This window comes from Puntigrus tetrazona, chromosome 5 (assembly GCF_018831695.1).
Source record: "Puntigrus tetrazona isolate hp1 chromosome 5, ASM1883169v1, whole genome shotgun sequence".
Classification (NCBI taxonomy): domain Eukaryota; kingdom Metazoa; phylum Chordata; class Actinopteri; order Cypriniformes; family Cyprinidae; genus Puntigrus; species Puntigrus tetrazona.
The window spans coordinates 4,221,223-4,238,722 of NC_056703.1; the positions used below are offsets into that span (position 1 = coordinate 4,221,223).

The 17,500-nt window shown below is 37.2% G+C and overlaps 1 pseudogene; it reads left to right on the forward strand.

Moving 5' to 3' along the window:
• The first annotated feature begins 13,981 nt into the window (after positions 1–13,981).
• The window catches only part of LOC122346176, a 9,695-nt pseudogene continuing 6,176 nt past the window's right edge, over positions 13,982–17,500 (forward strand).

The window sequence follows — 17,500 nt, forward strand, 5'->3', positions numbered from 1 at the left end:
GATATTAATTTCTTTCACTTATTTATGCTATTAATAATAGCATATTACTAATGCTATTCCCTTACAGACCGCCTTACTGACATGCCCGCCGATCTCTCATATAAAATATACATTGTTAAAGAAGTTTATCTACCATGTTTCAGTTCAGCATGTCCTTTCTAACATCACAACTTGGACAACTCATATGTCAGCTAGAATTTTCTAAGCACTAGTAAAAATCTTCTCAAAACTTCTCTAATTACGATATTTCTGACTCCAGCTGAAGGGCACGCAGAGAACTGGAAGTTAAGAACTGGTACTACCTATAAACCTGATGGTGACAGTATAGTATTTCATTACAAGAAGATGGCTTGAAGCAAAATCGCAAATTCCTATTTTGTCATCTAGTTAGTGCTAATAAGGTCATTTATTACACAGAATGCAGACCCTATCACCCCTGGAAACATAGAGGATATTGCTTTCAGATGGTTTCATGCTTTATCAGTCCTCGACTGATTTCAGGGATACAGGGATGCAAATCTCATCTCCCTGCCTCCACTGGATGGTAAATCAACATTTAATCACTATTTCCAGACTTCTCGAAGAAGAAGATTATCATCAATATAAAAAGTGGTTCCAACACATGAGAAGGACTTGAGGTACAATGTGTGCAAATTCATTTTTTGCTAATATGGCAAGAAATAGTCGCAGCACTCAAGCGGGAGGGAATACGCAATAAAATCTAGCCACGGTCTACTGGATTACCAGAAATAGCTTTAGCCAAATATGAGCAAATGAGTTAGCCGAATCGTCGTGATTGGGTTGGTAATCTGAAGCGCTTGAGAATGGAAAAAGTGGAATGCTGAGGTTCTTCTAAGTAACAGTAAAAAGAAAGAAAGGAGGACGGCAAGCGAGAAAAGAAAGAAGACTGGCATCCACTGTCCTTCTGCAGTGTAATGGGAGTTGAAATCATCTGTATTCTCTTGAACCAATGTAGTAAATGGCAGCACAATCCCCTCTCAGTCAGAGCTGGTTTTTTCTTCAAGTAGGAGAACCTTTGATGGAGAGGCTTTATTAAGCCGTGTAAAGCGCGGGGTTAATCTTTATCTTTTCCATTCATTCCATAAAGCCTTCTTTGCCTCTATAGATCGACAAGCACGCTTATTCTTAGAAAACATCAATAGAGAAAGTTGTGGGCTCTTTTCCATCATACAGAAATTACTTCTTTCAACAAAAACCTGGAACATCTTCTGAAAACCGCTTGTTTAAACAAGTTGGTGCACTCTTTTGTTACTGAAAATTGAAAATGTCAGGGTAGAAACTTCTGTGAAAAAACGCACTGTAATTCAACTCTTTGAAGACTAAGACACTCCAGTACCTAGAATAAAAGGCGCAGATTTTTTGTATTCCCAATGCTTTTCTATGCAGCAAGTGCAGTTTATTTTGAACATGGATTAACTTGATACCTAAAAATTAATGGTCTGTTTGTGATGCAACATCTTATCCAGCGTTTAAAATAGATCAGAAAAACACGGGAAGGGAAACGAATGGTAGTCTAATTTAAATCACTATTATTTTACGGACATTTTTAAAACGGAGCTCAACAGAACGCTTACGGTGTCTGGATGACAAGAGTGGAAAAATCTCAGTTCCCGAAGCTTCTGAAAAGGCGGCTTGGAGAAAAAGCCACGTCGCCCGTTTCTCGACTAGTCTTGTCTTCTGGAGGCGTCCAAAGCTGGAACACAGTGCAACATTCTCTATTGACAGGCATTAAATTGTTTTCCTTTCTGAGTTTGATTGATGGACACAGATAAAGTGTCCCGCTCCAGCTTCTTCTTATATGTCATATTTCTCGCTTAGAAAAACAGCTTTGGAGTGAACATCAAAATTCTAAACTGTCTTCAGGGTTTTCCAAGCCTATCATTTATTGTTTTTCCTGTGGTGAAGTTAAAAGCGGAAGCCTGCAACTTCAATCTGTTCTTCTTTTCAGTTTATAAAATTTTCTACTTTGTTCTCTGGTTCTGTACACAAGTTCTGGCTGGCCTGCAGTAGGGGCAATGTGAAAGGAAATGGCTTTTTGGTTAGAAATGATAGTTCTCTTCAACTTAATTCCAGTCTCATGAAATACAAGTTAATTCTGTGGCTTTCTCTTTTGAAAGCGTGCATCTGATTTTCTTCCTAAAAATTATGTATGCTTTGAAAGTTTGTGCAGTTGTGGAAAATGATTCATTCTGTTAATTTTTAAACAGTGCAAGCGTACTATTAGTGTTATATTTAGTTTAGTTAGTCTAAATCTAAGGTCTGTTTTTGGAATGAATCAAAAGGATTGAAGTTGAACCGTTAGAATGAATTTATGCAACCTGCATAACAAGTTAGTTAAAAACCTCATCACTAATGCACATACATTAATATTAGATGTTATGCTTGTTACGCATTTTTACTTGGCAGAAATGCTAATAATAATGCTATGTATCATTTATCGCGGGCTTTCGCCATACTGATGAATTAATTCAGCGCTTAAACCTTTCCGGTCATGTTGGTGTAATTTTCATTAAATTGGCTTTTGTTTGTTTGCTTTCTTGAAAAGCAGAGTTTAACTTCCTTCAGCGGTGACAGCTTCAGCGATGGCTGAATGACACGAGGGCGTTTCACATCTGTTTCCTAACGCGCGCTTCCCAGATACACAAGCAAAAAGCCAAAACTCCTGGAGGCCGGGACACATTAATCATAATCAAACTATTTGCATTCAAAGATAAAAGCAGTATTCTGTACCTGATGCCAGACTCTTGTAATCACTTACCGCTTGTCAAATGATTTGTACTACAACAACTTTTTAAAGTGATACGCCAACGCATCGCTCATAATCTTTCCTGCAGCATTACAACTGTAGTACTGTGCACTTCTACCGTACTCAAAATATCTACTCGCATTTTGTTCTGCTATAAGCACGTCAGTATGCTCGTTTCATTTTAAGGTGCCAGTCCTAGTGAATAATAAATATACCTTAAATGTATTAGAAATGCATTTATTTTATGCCGCGATACTACAGATAGTTAATTTTTCATATTTATATACTTAATTGTCCTTTTCCTGTAATTAATTTTTTAGTATACCATATGAGTACATAATTTCGTATAGTATAATTCTTGTACGTATTGCACTTTAACTTTAACTACTGCAAGTATATTTCAGGTACACTTTAATATTTTTTGCATTTAAAGTCCGATATTATTTTAAAGCTCGCCAAAAGGGATTTGAACGATTTTTAGGCTTAACATTACAGTGCACAAGTAGTATGCCGAGTTTAACAAGTCTTGAGAGTTGTTTAGATATAGATTTCACTCTGCATTAGTATGAAATAAATGTATTTTTTATATATTAAATTTTTACTAGAGGATTTGATCGTTTGTATGACGATTTTTCTATCCCATATATCCTAAAAAAGTTAGTTTGAGGAATCATATTTGGCAAAGTTATTTCATAATTATTAGATTTATTCACTCATACTAAAATTGCCAGCTTCCAGCATTTGAGGAAAAGCTAAAGTTTCCACCTCCTGCTGTCTGAGAACAATATCACATCCCAAATCCTCGCTATGGAAGTGAACTTGAACTCCTTTAGTTCTTTTCGCAGTCAAACTCAAACAAACAAAACTCCTTTGATTTCCCATCCGGGATGCATTTCATCCAGTTTCCTTTGCAAAGTGACCTTTGATAGTCTGGAGAGAGGCTAAACTGTTTATTCATTCACTGGGTTGTACATATACTGCTCTTTAAATCTTAATTTCATTTTTAAATTATTAATTATTCCGAATATTAAAATACTAAATATCTTCTGATTACATTCAACAGTAATATGTATATATATTATGCATGTTATTTTCATGTTGACATTGGCGGATTAGAGATATTTAACTTGTACTCTTTGTAACATAAAATGCGTAATTTGTTGGCTGACATGTTTTCAATCAAAACGGGCTTCTATAGAATCATAGGCTGCGATAGAAGCCGAGGTAGCTGAACAATTTATGTCTATTGCAGTGAGCAACTTGCTTTACCCTCGCCAGTGAACCCTGTGTTTGTAGTGTGCATCATAACCTATAAAATGTGACAGCAATCAGGATGTATTATTCATCAGTCTGATACTGATATTCTCCCACTGAACCAGAGCGCTGAGTGAGTGACGTTAAGGGGTTGTGAACCTCGTGTGGAGCATCATATGGTAATTCAAACCTCATTCTTTCCTGACAAAAGAAAAAAATATCAGCGAGCGCGCGCAGCAGAAGGAAGACGGAAAGAAAGAAATGGCAAAAGGGAAATGCACCATTGACGGTTAATTTGGTTTTACGCGAAGTGGGCTGCTTGGTCTGATATAGATTAAAATATTTTATAACAGGTTTGCGGAAAATAGTCGCGCAGCCTGTAATTACAATCATCACGCAGCAAGAGCGCTGTTCTGAATTTCAGCGCAGGTAATCATAGAAGGTGGCGAGCGTTAAAACAGCTGATTGCAAATGCGATTGATTTTATATGGAAGGGTTCAGCAGGAGATGCTAATTTTTGAGTAACTTCTACTTTAGGTGCTCACTCACATGGCGCTTTTTTTTGCAAGGCTCCAAACAAAGCCACCAAGAAAATGTACTGTTGCATAGCCAAGCGATGCACGCGTTTCATTCACAAATTAGCCTTTTTGTTTGATTTTTTGGTACAAATTAGACAGTCACAGACATTAGCGGGTATGCAATGCTTGTTTTTAACAGACGAGGCTGTGGAGGGGATAGGGAAATACGCCGTGATCAATGGAGGCACTTGTGTTTGTTTTAAAAGCGCACTGATTTTCTTCAAAATGGAAAAATAAAAATTCTGTATGTTTTGAAAGTTTGTGAGTTGTGGGAAAATGATTCATTCTAATAGCTTTAAACAGTGCGTACTATTAGTGTTGCATTTAGTTTAGTTAGTCTAAACTAAGGTCTGTTTTTAATGAATCAAATGGGATTGAAGGAATCGGTTAAAATGAATCTAGTTAAAAACCTCATATCAACTAAGTTAAAATGCTCATACATTAATATTAAATGTTATGCTTGATATGATTTCTTTACTTGGCAGAAATACTAATAATGATGTTATATGATGAACTATTTTGCAGGCCATCTGTTTCTGAAAAGACTAGGAAGAATAAGGTAACAAAATGTGAATCTTAGGAGCCGAATGAGGAAGGAGGCTTGAGAAAGACGTAAGAGGGCCAGAGCTGGGAGGATGAGGCTTTTGATGAGAGAGAAGAGGGGAAAATATAGGCAAAAATGTGTGAAGGTCTGACGGAGAGATGAGGAAGAAGTAGAGAAAAAGACTCTGCTGCCGCAAGGTGCATCCAGTCCTCATTCATATCACCTAACGCCTTCACAATATCTCTTGAGCTACAATGCAGAAATCATTTCTGTGGTAGGCGTAAGTCTTGCATCAGAGCAGTAAAGCTGCCATGGGCCTACAGGTCCTTTAGTGCATTGTGAGACAGAGATGGTGCCAGGAATATATTCAAAGGATCGTGATAGCAGACCAGCAAACACATCACTGAAGGTGACTCTGCGATATTTCTGAAAGTGCGAACGTGAGACCGCCAGTTGTCACGAAGCGGGAAAAGCTCAAATATTGATTAATTTTATGAATCTAATTTATTTGGCAGTTCGGATTATGTTTTATAGAAGACTTTATGTTCAAAAGTGTTTAAAAAGCTTAATAATTACGCTTATTGTCTTCTTTCTCGAGTTGCTTTATAGCTAAATCGAACTGGGTTTCACCAGTTTTGGCAATATTATTGAACTGAACTGAATTTGGATTTGCCTTTATGTTTAATGAGGTTTTATTATATTTACGTGTGTGACTGTGGCCTGCTGGTGGGGTACGTTGTCACGGAGGGTAAAAATTTATAAATATAATCTGCACCTTTCTACGTGAAATGTTTAATATCTTTCATTTTACTACTCTGGTTTCATAATGGGAAGAAAAAAATATACTCTTAAGTAAAAAAGTGTCAATCACCAGATGCCTTTGTTATTAGATGCCCACATCTATATTTAGCATCCTTGCCTCAATGCTCTGAATCAGCATTTAAACATTAAATTGTCGCTTTATCCAGAACAGTTTAACGGAACAGTCCAAACTGGGTAACGATTATAACAAGCCTAGATGTCACTAGGCATTTAGTCTGAAATCCATTTTGTTCTTGTGAGGTCAGTAACAAATCTATGTAATGAATTCGACGCTGTATCTGCTTTGGCATTGTGGCAGAATAGCGCTCTGTGGATCTCGCCAGCATGATTTAGAGCCCTGTTATCCTGTCCAACATAACTCAACACAACAACAACGCTTCGGCTTTCATTTCACAGTTAAATATATAAAGTCACACTTCATAAAACCAATTGTTTTTTCTTCTCATCGCATCTCCACGTATTGCAGATCTGCTTTGTGGTTTTTTTTTACACCTGTGGTAATCAAGACATATGTATTGCTTTATCAAAAGCCAGCCTTTGCAAACCTTAGCTAAAATCGTGTGGTCACTTCAGGCAATCGCTTCAATGAAAAGATCGGCTTTATACAAAACATCCACTGCATGCTGTAAAGCTGTTCAGCGGAGCGGCCTGATGAGGGAATCATTGCTTTGACAGCTCCATTTGACCAAGCTGACAAGCACAGTGTTTCATAAATGGATAGAAAATTGATATTTTTATAGACAGGTGAGTACGTGCACTGCAAAAAAAGCCAGAAACTTTGTGGCAGATTTTTTTAAGGAGCAGTGTTATTTATTGGTCAAAAAGCTTTTCCAGTTACTGTGGGCTTTAACAAGATATCGCTATGGATTGTCTTTATGACGACAGATAACCAAAAACAAACGCAGTGCTATTTACAGCATGCCACTTAAACAACAGGCACCGTCATTGCCGCTTAACATATCTTTCGCTAAATGCATCCGATGCTAATAACATGCCAAAAATGAGAAATGGTGTTTTTAATGTTGGATATCCTCTACCAATTTGTGCGCACAAATCTTTTGTGATTTACATCTTCCGATTTGACCTTTAAATGGTTTTGAATTAGCCTGGATTATAATACTGTGAAAATTTAATTAAAACGGGTCAGACTGGAGTTCAATGTCAAGGAGCCATCTGAATGAATAAGATAATCTGGAGGTGAGCTGTACAGACCGCCCTCATCATCGCTTCAGTAACTGGTTCAGTGCACGCTGAAGAGCTGGACCGTGACATTTGAATCAGCCTCGCTGGAAATGAACAATGCGCTTGGGGTGTAATACCAAGGACGCATGCGATGGTCTGGTGTCAATAGAAAGTCAATATTAATTTTCTCTGGGCCAAAAACCCATTTAAGAGCTTTGGAGAGGGACTGCCATTGAAGATAAGAAAAGTAATAGAAACTCAACCCTGTTTCACAGTTCAGAGCCACTCCGGGATTCTAAACAAGCACCCGCATCGAAAGTTATCCAGATATAGAGATCACATTGTAGAGTAAAGCTATCTAGAACACTTAATACGCTTTTTTTTTTTGTCAGTAATTAGTAGTGATTAGGCTAAATCATCCTCTTGAATTTCCAGTTCTGCAACCAAATGATTCTCGTGGAGATTCCAGCATAGGATCAGTGACTCTCTATGAATCAAAATAGTAGAAACGACAATCGCTTCACTCCTCAAATGATTCACTCTTATCCTCTAATATATCTTGTAAGTGGGGGTAAAACGAAACAAAACAGCTTGTTTTGCTGCTTGATATCGCATTTTTTGTAATGTATCATCGTAATTCTGAACACAATGCCTATTTTGCATACACCGATAAAAAGTCGACTCTTTGAATCATCGTGGGAAATGAGTCGCACGTTAAACGAATCCTGCCGCTTCTCGTTGACGCTAACGTACAGCATGACCAGAATAATCCAGTAACTGGAATGAATGACTCTCGCTAGATGATTCCTTTTTAATGAATCGCAACAGTACAACTAGTTCGATCTCATTCCTAAATGTGAGTTAGTTCTTCTTAGAGAATCGCAAACCAGCGACCAGCGTGAATGTGATTCCCAAGGATTGAATCATACGAGCCAACCTTTTATGAACCAAAAGACCAATTAATAAGTCTAAGCATAAACTAAAAGTGATAAGCATGGGAGACGTTAGAATTGGTCATGGTAATACGTCATGGGTAACACTAATAATGCAGAGATGTACGGGGCTAATTAGTTACTCTTCAAACCAAGCACCTCGCTGTTGGTTAACACAGACACTATTTCTATTTTAATGACTGGATTCGTGGCTGAAATTTCTGCAAAGCAATGGCAAATGTGTGCATTTATCCTATCATCTGCTGGACAAGCCGGAGAGAGTTGTACATTTTCCTCATCCTTTGTAAGATTGACACCCAAATGCATGTAGGTCACTACTAATAGAAAGTAGGCTATTGAGAGTTTCTACGAGGAGGAAAGTTTTCTAAGGAATGAAAGAGTGAACATTGCCGACGGCATCTGGAGTTATCTTGACATCTCTTAAATCCATTACAAATATTGTTGTCTTTCCGGACCTGAGAGGACCCGAGGTATGACAGTGGGATGTGTTGGGTTGCAATTGTAGCGTATGCCTTGAGGGGGAACTGGGGACTTTACTTTGATGGAATCTCCTTGTTTGAGATCTTCCTCTTCTCAAAGTTACAGAAACACTGCCTCCTCCGGGAAAGAGAAATATGATGTGAAAATGGCCATTGGGTGATGGAGATTGATTCAGAGGAAACATGAACAGTGATCAATACGCGGCTTGTTCGCAGGAGAGATACACTTATTGGTGTTAGTTCAGCCACCTGGTGGATTCTGGGAGGAGAGCGGTCGGTTGTGGAAGCCTAGGCGCAGTAATTTATGATGGAAGTGTCAGTCCAAGATTGATGCTGCATGATGGAGGAAGGATCCAAGGAGATAATGAAAAGAACTTTTTTTGTGGGACCAAAAAGAGGACAGCCAAAAATGAAATAAATGCAGCATGACATGGAATTTAATTCAGGTGAGGAATCAATTTAAGATACATTTCACCTAGAAAACCCCGTTCTCATCTGTTCGCCAAGCGCTTTTAATGCTTTTCAGTCTTAGGGAACAGAAGGTGAAATTTGAGAAGGCGCGGAGAAATGGGATTCAAATCTGACCACCACCCAGCAATGCCCAGCGGATTCATTTTTCATCAATATGTACAATGTTGATGTTGACCAATCTTCGCTTGCCACGCAATACGCTTATTTCTAAGGGTTGCTATGGCAACAGAATTCTGGGCGTACAGGGCGACGTGGATAATCAATAAAACAATGGATGGAGGTCAGAGCTCAAGAGGCAAACCGCACAGTGAAAAAGGTATTTTTGGCAACTCAAAAATAAAGTCCTTCTTACTATTTCAAGTTTTCTGTGGGTGATGCGCTTAGAAAACTATTTTTAGTGTCAGGCAGTGCTCTAAATCTGTGAAATTATAACTAAAATTTTGTTTAGATTTATATAATAAAAGTTACAATTGTCTTGTTTTCAAAAACAAAACAAAAATAAAATTTCATAATATAATGCGTACTATTTGAATAAAATAAAAAAATAAGTTTCTTTTCTAACTAGTGGGGTAAAGTGCAGGTGTTTTTTTAGTTATGAAAATGCATATATATTTTAAATTCTCTCAGAATTTATGGGGGGAAGCCTTTGAAAACCTTTTTTTTAATAATTATTTTTATTTGAGATTTTTTAAACTGATGTTTTTCAAGCCAAAGCATCACTATAGACAGTCCACTAAATATGTTCTGTCATCCTGGCATCAGAGTTGCCTCCATGCGCCAGGAATAATCTGCAACCTAAATGTGTTCTCTCTATTTATCCATTCATTTCCACCAGACATGCAATTGTCACACTGATCGAATGGGGAAATGCTGGAAAGAGCCAATTGTATTTGTTCAGAAAAGGGCCTTGATTCCTCTGAAACCTGAATGTCCTCTCACAAAGAAAGTTGCGATAACCCTCTCCCGACATTACCATAAGTCTCTAAAGAAACTCATCTGGGAAATCAGATGTTTATTAATGATTCTTGCATGAGAAGTCAAATCAGCTACGCCTATTATGTTCTTGATTGGGCTGCTCACTTACCGCTTGCTTTTGTGTACATCTGTCTGGCAAGAACATTATTCTGCAAATTTGTTTCAGTTGCACTAATAGACAATTCTATCTCTTCAATCAAACAGAAATGAGTTTTCATAAGATATCTGCATTAAAAAAGGTTGAGGCTAGTGGCTTGCTCATGAATATCAAAAGTATCGCGATTAACGAGGCGGATGGAGTCGTCACACTGGAGAAATTCCAGCAGCAAAACTAAAACAAGAGCTTCTGGCTTAACGCATAAGAAGTGACGATTAAAAACCGAGATGGGTGACGGGTTCCGTCCGCTGCACTTCAACGCCACGCTTCACAAGGGTCCATTTGCAGAAAATGCCTAAAATAGTTTGTTTGTTCATTCGAACGGATTTGCAGAGATTTAGTATTATATCACTGGCTCACGAGCGGATGCTATGCAGTGAATGGGTGCCGTCAGAATGAGAGTCCAAAAACAGATGATAAAAACATCACAATAATAACAATTACCTAATCTATCGATTAATGTGAAGCTAAGTTAAATAAATTACATTATATAGCTTTTCTCCAGTTGCACTTTCTTCTTTATATATTTTTTATATTTTATATTTTATATTTTATATATATATATATATATATATATATATATATATATATATATATATATATATATATATATATATATATATATATATATATATATATATATATTTTTTTTTTTTTTTTTTTTTTTTTATATACTTTTTATATATTTCTTAAAAAGTTGTCTCCTATTCCTTCAATTTTAACTTGTAATTTTTATCTCTTATTTATAATGCCTGCACTTTTTTCTTCTTTCTTTTCTTTTCTTTCTTAAGTTTTTAGACGCTGGGCGCATTTCTACTGCATGTCGTGACCAACGTATGTATGTGTATGTGACAAAATTTGAATTTCCTCTTATCTGAAAAATGTAATCTAATCAAATGGTACACCCTACAGAAAAAGGGTAGTACTAGGTGTCCTTGTTAATTATGCACATAAGCCAATCTAACCACATAGCACACTTGGTTAATTACTCAGCACTAACATCATAAAATAAAGTGTACTTTTGTCTGAGAGCATACAAACGATGGGCAATTGTTATCTATACTCCTTTATCCGGTCCATTCCACCTCTGTCCTCATTGTGACAGATTTATTTTTCATTTTTTTATCTTGAGGAAAATGTAACAAGATCACGTCAGCTTACGCCACGCCTCCGCAGCTGCAGCAAAGTACAGGAGTTCTTCTTCCGAAGACGGAACGAGCTCAATGCAGCCAGGCGGTCGTGGTCAAGCCTTGACACTTGCACACACACAAAGGACGAATTTCTGAGAAAGTCCTGCAGCGTTGCATCATGTGAAGTGCTTGGTGGACAGGGTTGTCACTGACAACCAGGAACTTCATTTACGCGAACAATAGAAACACAGCAGGCAGAAAGAACAGGCTGATATAGAGCACGTGTTTCTTTCTTTTCTGATTCTCAGCTTTTTATTGAACGGTTTGTCTATTTTTTTCTCCCCAAATTTTGATGCTACGAAGCATCTTCTGCATGGTCTGAACGAAATTAATTGAATTAAGGTGAGGGTGCATTTATGCATGCAAGAGAAACAACCCTTGGATGGAGGTGGATTCATCTCTGCACCACTTTTCAACAACGCAGTTTGATTTGGCTTTTTTGAATTACAGTGGCGATGCAAAAAGTTGGCCTCAATCCTCGGCATAATAAAAGATTAGATTTTGGGTGCTCGAATCTGCCTTCTCTCTAAAGTGTACACCGCTGTCATTGCTTGTGTTAAGGTCAACAGAGGGCCAGAGAGGTGACAGGAATAATCACCATAAAACTTACCCACAGGAACTATGTGATCCTTTTTAAGTCACGTACAATGCGATGCTGACTTGAAGTCGGGGGAAGGAGAGAGACTTTTTATTCTCGGAGGAGCGGGAGGTGTTGAGCTAAGATGATAGAGGTTGCTGAGCAGGTCTCTTGTTGCACTTTTTAGTGCTAGTGCACTTCACTGCCAGACACACTATTAAGGCGGCTGCTGTTTTTTCTGAATCAGCTGTAAACATCGCCTCGCTGAATATCCATTTCGATGCATTTTAAGGGTCTCGTAAACACCGCTGTCTTAAAAAAATTCATTCAGACTTCATTAAAAGAATAGTTCACTCCAAAAAAGTAAAATGCTACTCCCGCCTGCTCACTGCAGACAAGTTTGGTTCTTTTTTTGAGAAATCTAGCATCACAGTGAATGGGTGCCGTGAGAATGAGTTCAAAAAACTCCACGACAATCGACTCTCCAGGACCAACAATTATAGTGAAAAGCTGTTAATAACAATAAGCCCATCCTTAAAATGTTCACAGCGTATCAACTTCACGCATAATCACGCAAATAGAGTCTATTTTTTAATAAAGAACGCCACTTCGCTTTTCTGACAAAGCTATCGCCGATTTAAAAGTGGAGTCGTTTTAAATATAAAATTTCCGAATAGCAGCCAATAGAGCTCTAGCAGGAATGTGCAAAAAATTTAAATATTAGATCAGATTAATAACAGAATTCTTCTTTTTGCTGCATTATCTAAGTGCACACTGTTTCTCCGCTAATTGAAAGATTGAAGAAATTAGATGAATGCATCTCCGGTTTGCATCCATCACAGGAAGATGCGAGCACCATGGCAACCAATCAAACACAGCGATGTTTAGTTTAGTCTCTGGCTTGCAGCCAGTTCCTGTTCTTGAAGATAATGACTCCCTGATGCCAGCAAGCATCCATTCTCCAGTTTAATTAACTCTTCATATATTACATGCATCCATGTTTCTGGTTTATTATGGAGGCAGATACAATCTCAAGTGTTCCTGTTTGCTTTCTTGCGCTGGTTTATTTTGAACATGCCAAGTCTGCCCTCACGTGGTATGAGAAGAAACTGAGGGCTGGATATGCAAATCGATAAGATTATGTTAATTAATGTCCGTCAGAACCAACAGGGGGGTGCAGAACGCCAATAAAACAAACCTAATGTTGTTGATGATGATGATGATGATGATGATGATGATGATGATGAAGCGACAGAAATGATGTGCGCAGATCAAATAGCTACGCTAGATTTTAGAGCTATTTCTGTCTTCCATTTTTTTACTTTTAATTGTATTTTTGTATTGTTTTTTTAATTAACAGATGTGTTTAAAAAAAAAAAAGACCCCTGTGTGTTCCAAAGCAACATCTGTCGTTTAGATTAAGAGACAACAATATGAAAGCAGTCAAATTTATTTATTTATTTATTTATTTTGCGTATTTATTATAGCAGTCCATTTCTACTAACAGTTATTTATTCATCTAATCGATCGTTTATATTGTTTAAAAACAACAAAACTCAGGGCGGACGTAGAACCTATGTTTGTAGAGAGATTTTCCGCACGGTGCGTGTAGCGCGGTGACACAAGTCGATGTATGTGGATGACAGTGATGCTGTGAAATGTAAGTAAAATGTCATAAAATGTACTGTGTTTTAATTTTATGAGATCTGCTCTTGCACTCGCCTGTGATTTGCGCAATTAGAGTAAATCAGTTAATCAAATTCTATATATTTTAGGTCCCACCGGAAGATATGCCTCTGTCTTTTATGCATCGCAGTTAAAATATATGTTAACATGCGCCGATATTATTTGCTGGCGTCGTTATTATGCAGTTTATTGTACTGAATAACACTATTGTTTATTGTAAATATCTTTCACGCGTAACTAAATATGAAATTGTTATTAATTGTTATTAATTCACTTGCTGTGAATGTGTCTCCACCTGCTCTGTTCTAGATTTACACACCCAGATAGTTTTTTCTGCCAATGGGCTGACGGCGTGGGCGGAGCAAGATGTTGAGTGACATTCCTCGAGATGCCCTCCTCCGCCCCTCACCCACGCAATGAGGTGGTGGGGATGCTGGTGAGACTCACCGCCTTCGAGCTTGACAACCTATTACAGCATCAAATGGGTGGTGGAGGCCTTGGACCCGACACAGAAGCAAAATCCCAAGCCAAGAAGCGGGGTAAAGACACTGTACACTTAAAGTAACCGTAATAACACACTGAAAGCGATTAATGGAGTTTGATTGGTGTTGTTGTTATTATTTCTCGTGTATTTCTGTAAATGATTCGCTGTGTTCCCTGACTCTCCCAGGCGAAGCGTTTGATGAAGCAGATCGGGCCGAGGGCGTCAGGTCTGACCGAGTCACGAAATGAACATCGCAACTCATCTCGTCGACCCCGCGGCATCAAAGTAACCACCGGTTTTCTTGCAATCAGTGCGGCGTTCATCAAACCGCCCTGAGTGCCTGTTACAGTTTACAAAACAACGGGCACAGGCACTTTTGTTAGTGAAGACGTGATTTATGCACGTCATCGCTTGCCACTGATTTCCAGTTAAATTGTGTTGGCAGATTGAAGCCGTTGGATTTGGTGAGACCTGTAATCATTGTAACCGCTGGTTACTGATTAGCAGCTTATATCTTCTTCCTTTCTTTGTAAGGTGACCTGGAGAGATGTCGCCGGACTAGATGAAATCATCTCAGAGCTGCAAGACACCGTCATCTTGCCTTTCCAGAAACGCCACCTGTTTTCTGGCTCCAAACTCTTGCAGCCTCCCAAAGGTGAGACACAGAGAAAGCGCTTGATGACACAAATCACGTTTCAATCATGATCAATAATTATTATTGCATTGGTATCAAGCCACTATAGTGTTCGTGCTCGGGGTTGCCAGATTTTCTATTTTTGGCATTTTTAAATATGAGTCAATTTTTTTGGGGAGAGTGTTGAATTTAATTGACCCAATCTGGCAACCAGAGGGACAGAGGAAAAACAGCACTAATAACATCAGTGCTGTGAAATGATTATTTTTGTGACTTAATCACCTCCAAAATAAACGTTTTGGTTACATATGTATGATATAATTTATTATTTAATTACTAATACAGACACATTTCAATATATATTGAAAATATTTTCCTTTGTGCATGAATGCTTAATATATAAACAACATTTTTCATATTTTTCTTTAAGTATATATGCATGCATGTTTTAGTTATATATATATATATATATATATATATATATATATATATATATATATATATATATATATATATATATATATGTGTGTGTATATGTGTATATATATGTATATATGTATATGTATATATATATATATATATATATATATATATATATATATATATATATATATGATTGTGTATATATATATATGTATATATATATGTATGTATATATATATGTATTTTTAATTTTTTTTTATATGTATATATGTATATATATGTGTGTGTATGTGTGTGTATATATATATATATATATATATGCAATATTGAGAACAATTGATTAACTGCACTAATAATAATCTAGTAATAAAATAATAATAATAATAATAATAATAATATGAAAATGCAAGGTAGCATGTATGTTGAAGTTTAGAGATCTCTGTTCTGCTCAAATGAAAGTATAATAAAGAAAGTCTGTGCAGCTCTATCGTAAAAAGCAGTATATGAGAAATATCGAAGCGAGGATTGTTGTTTTTCTCCAGGGGTGTTATTGTACGGACCACCGGGTGTGTGGAAAAGACTTTAATTGCCAAAGCTACAGCGAAGCATCCGGATGCCGCTTCATTAATCTCCAGGCCTCCACTCTGACCGACAAGTGGTACGGCGACTCAGAAGCTGACCGCCGTGTTCTCGCTGGCCGTCAAGATTCAGCCCCTGCATCATATTCATTGACGAAATCGGTAACTCCTGAACGTCTGCCAGATTCCGGACGGATAGGAAAAATTTGCCAGCTTGTTGAACGCAACCAGATAATTTCGCTGGCGATAAACTGGCCTGTAATTCCGATGGTACACGCATTTCATATTCATGGGTTTTATGGAAAAGGGGTATGCGCGATTTGCATAATGATCGGGCAATGTTTTCAAAAGCTCCACCCGAGCACTGTATTTTTCCGTGGTTGATGACATTTGAATAATACTGTACTGTGACCCTTCATCTGTGAAGTGAGTCTCTCAGGCAGTAGAGTACTAGCTGAAACAGCAGTTCGTTATTTTAATTAGTTATGTTTCTTTTAAACTCCGTATTACATGTTAATGAAAATGCAAAACGAAGACAGCAAAAAGGTTTTGTAGTTGTTGATGAAGCTAAATTGTTGTACTGTATAATATTATGTAATTGTAAAATGTATTTTTTAATAATTACGATAAATATAAGATATATTAAATATATAGATAATCATAATATTTAAATATGATATTTTTTATCATATATCTTTATTTCCAGCAAGAATACAATAAATATTTCTTTTTCAAATAAATGCAATTTTTTTTTAACTTGTTAAATGTATTTAATTTATTTCATTATTTCTTGAGCACAAAATATTAAATATTAGAATAATTTCTGATGAACAATGTGACACTGAAAACTTGAATAATGGCAATATTATTATAGGTATATTTTTATATATATATATATATATATATATATATATATATATAAAAAACAGTTATTGTAAGTTGTAAAAATATTTCACATTATTATTATTTTGTGTTTCTCAAAAAAGCAGCCTTCATTTACTTGTTTTATTAAATTTACTTAAATTTCTTGATTTTTGGTTGATTTTGTAGTGGGTTTATGGCATGCTTATATCCACGTAAAATCTGTCTCTTGCATCAGATTCATTCCCTGAGGAACCTGCTCCAGTATGGACCATGAGGCCACCGCTATGATGAAAAGCCCAGTTCATGAGTCTGTGGAGACGGACTAGACACAAGCTCAAGCAGCCAGGTAACACACACACACACACACACACACACACACACACACACACACACACACACACACACACACATACATACACACACACACACACACACACACATATACACACACACACACACACACACACACAAATAGGTCATCTGATTAATAGGAGGTAAAAGTGATGTCTATGTCCAGGTGATGGTGATGGGGGCCACCAACAGACCACAAGATGTTGAGATGCAGCGATACTCGCAGAATGCCCACAACCTTTCACGTAGGGCTGCCTGTGAGTCTGCTGAACACACACACACACACACACACACCTCCCTTTACACCCTGTATGTGTTAATTGCCTTAATTAGGCCAAGACATAATAATTTTTGCTCCACTTTCAGAATGCAGCTCAAAGAGAAGAAATCCTCAGACTCATTCTGTCTGGAGAAAATGTAAGACATTTAAGCTCTTTTTCGTCTGCACTGTAATTTCTTTAAATCTTTCAATCTAATGCGTGATATATTAAAGGCTTATGGCAGAAATTCATATATTTACACTGCCCTTCA